The sequence below is a fragment of the Temnothorax curvispinosus genome, unplaced genomic scaffold, assembly GCF_003070985.1.
Source record: "Temnothorax curvispinosus isolate PA1 unplaced genomic scaffold, ASM307098v1 QBEX01015688.1, whole genome shotgun sequence".
NCBI classification, from domain to species: domain Eukaryota; kingdom Metazoa; phylum Arthropoda; class Insecta; order Hymenoptera; family Formicidae; genus Temnothorax; species Temnothorax curvispinosus.
Window position 1 is genome coordinate 1 of NW_020225468.1, and position 3,576 is coordinate 3,576.

Below are 3,576 nucleotides of genomic sequence, written 5' to 3' on the forward strand. Positions count from 1 at the left end.
TAAGTACCATACGTAATTTTCTTTTAGCATCCGCAAAAGCATAAGAGTTCTACATTATTCGAATCGATTGAGTCTTTCGTCTTCCACCTCTTTTGTACGGGACTGATTGCTTTCGACCGAAGCTGTATCTTGGCTCTAGCTGCGCTTGGCTTTCTTCTGTATTTCGCTAATATATCATCGGTAGTATCTGAAATTAATCAAAAGAACAATTTATTACTGTCTAAAACTTGCAGGAAAACTTTTCCTTTTTTTTAGCATTATATACTTTCCGATTTATCTTCGATTCTACAAAACTATTAAAACAGAAACCGTTTATATTGTAACAAAATAATATATGATAATTGTTAATAGTTATTTATTAATATCTTACCGCCCGCGACATTACCGGATGATGTTACATCTTCCGACATAATCCTGCGTAATCTGTGCCTGCACACATCAACGCCGTCGCCACCAGCTTCTTGATCGAAACATCTGTCGTCCGTCACGCGGATTGCTTTACCTCTACGATTTTTCAATGACAATTTTAATTTACCAAAGAAACCGCGTTTGTTTTTTTAATCGTTGTCCAACAATTCCTTATCGCCACGCTCGGCGGTCATGTCAAAGCTTATGCTCTTTGGAATAGCTCCCGTTGATGCATTTGGAAAAATTGGGAATCGAACCATCTACCGCGTCACACGTGCCATTATAACCGTCAGTGTTGGTAAATCTGACGTTGAAATGTTACTCTTCACACGAGGTTCTGATCCGGAACTGCTGCTGGATGTTACGCTAGCCGTGCTTAATCGGCCTACGGTATTCTCGACTGACGCCATGCAGCTGTCCAACTCCTGATTCACAAAATTCACATTAGATGTATAACGTTCTTCGGTGGGAAAGACAACAGATTGACAGAAGGATTAAGTGAAGAAATGCAAACCTCTGTTTTCACGTCACCGTTTTGGGACTTCTCTGACAAAACAGACGCAGAAATATGATTAGCTGATAGCAACGCCGGTGCGACTGCAGCCGCAGCGATGTAATTGTGCGCAGGTGCTTAACGTTCAACTTGCTTACCATTGTCAATTTGAAGTTTATCTATCAAGTGGACCAGCCTATCATCCCGTAATGGTTTACTATAGTCCATATTGTTCATATTGTTAGCGTTTTTGTCTACATATTCCATTGTACTACGTCGGTAATCAGACTTGGTTCCACCACGACCTGTCACATTTGACGACGCTGGCAATGGAGATGTTGTTGGTGATGGCTGATCAACTATCGAAGTTCCTATGCCAGAATCCTCTCGAATCCTCGAAATTGATGGAAAAGTGATGCTTGAATCATCCGGACCTGGAATCAGGAATAATTATATATCAGTAATTATAGCTGCGATCAGAAGTCATCAGATATTGCTAATATCGTGTTATATAATTGTACTTACATAGAGTTGCAGATTGAAGAGTCTCTTCATTTCCCTCGGAATCAGCACGGCTTTCTATTTCGATCTTGGATCTTACCGTATCATCAGACCTATGAAAATATTGTCAATGGTAATTATGAAATAGTTATTTGTGTAACAAGTGAGGTAAGATGAAAATTCCCGGGTGCGGTTACCGCACGAGCCGAAGGCGAGTAACCGCACCCGGGAATTTTCATCTTTACACACGGCTTACACTTCCTATTTTATGTTGCAAGTGCCTGGAAAGTGGTCTATCACGCACGCGCAGCGTGCGTAATGGGGTAAAAAAGAATAATTTAATAAAATTCACGTAAAAAAAGAATAATTTAATAAAATTAATGTACCTGATATATTAGGAGTTCCTCTACCCGATACATTAGCAGACACCATGTCTGAGAGATTATCGTTTTGATCTTCTGTCTCTAATTCTAGAGAAGAAGCGACACTGTGATTGGAAGCGGCTTCTGATACAGCTTCCAAGTTATCGGACGTATTGCTAATCGATCCTTCGAACAATAATAATTATTTTTAATGTAGATGTGTTATGAAAGCCAAGCAATACATTCTTTAATGTTAATATCTTTGATATTAATTTCTAATGACATGAAGAAATATGTACAAGATAAAAAATTAACTAAAAATAAAATCATAAAAAATTATACAGCATATAGACAAATTTAATAAAATATGTAAATGTAAATTTTAGTTAGCTGTGCTAAAAAGCATGAACGTTATAAAAGCAATCAATATCGAACTCATTATCAGTAACTGATATACCTTCATCATGTAACAGCGAGAATCTAGTCCTCTTCTCTTGCATTTTGATGCGTTCGACATTGCTATTCTCTTGTCTAGGATGTTCAGTAGAGGTGTCATCAGGAAGATTCAAAGTAACAGGTCCATTCTCCATACCACTTTGAAGCTCCATGCATAAAACTTATAAATAATAAATCTACTCGACGATAGTTTTAATTAGTTTTAAATCTAGTACTCTCTTCCTTGGATTCTGCTATAGGCATAAAAAAAATCAATTATTTACATTATAGTTTTCTATAAAGTTATTGTATAAAACTAATTTATAAAATAAATACATTTTTTGTTAAACTAATATATAATTTTGTACAAGCTACATATGTACATACATAAAAAATAAATACACAGCATATAATAAATCTGTTATACTAATACATGTCTATACCTTCTATTCACTGAGTAGCTCTACAGATTCTCCAATTGTCGGATCAAAAGGTATGACTAGCACGTCTTGAGAATTTTTATACAAAGTCTCCTCTTCAGGGGCAGCGGTGCCATTAATTTTGCTCCGCACTTTCGTTTGATACATTTGGTGAGAATGTAGTCATTCTTATACCGCACGTCCTTTTCCCATTATAAAATATTTTAACATTACACTGTTAATAATTAAGACACATATACACATATAATCATTATTGCACTATTCATGTAATATACCTTTTCCTGCAGCAACACCTCGTTTGCGACAGCATTTCTGCTAATTGTTTTCTATCAAATGAGTTATGCGATATCGTTTCTCCATTGTTATCACTAGCGATCGTGTTCAAAAACGTAATTAAAGAGTTTTAGTTCACTTTCCGTAAACAGAGTGCTGCGGATCGTGACAGGCTATGAAATTTATTATTGTCAATAATCGTTGGTTCCTCTTCCAGCTCTTCTGTCGCGCCATCCAACATCGAGTCTATTATAGAAGACACCGAATCCTTCTCGAACTTCTTGTAAAGATCAATAACTTTGTTATCGATACTTTAATACTTTTGTAGCGAAAGCATTTGTCCAACTTGCATTAGATTAAACCTCGCGACGTAACTTATCGGTGCATCGGTAATACCATAAGGCTCGGGATTAACTATAGCGGGACAAATTAAGTACGTGAATACAAGATCCGTGCACATGGCGTGCACCTCTTTTGGATCTACATTTCCGTTCTTACTAAGAAGCCCTGCCATTTGTCTTACAAGCCAGCAAACACTCGTAGGAAAGCAGTGTATTGTATCGCAAATGTTGACGATAAATCTCTGCGTGATACGATACAAGGAATTAACCGTCCACAGTCTGTAACGCTGTAACTTGGCTTGATACTCGGCCGTGCCTTCTTT

At 37.1% G+C, this 3,576-nt stretch overlaps 1 pseudogene; it reads right to left on the reverse strand.

Annotated features, from left to right (window-relative positions):
• Positions 1–7: 7 nt before the first annotated feature.
• Positions 8–3,573, reverse strand: LOC112465967 (annotated as a pseudogene).
• Positions 3,574–3,576: the final 3 nt, after the last annotated feature.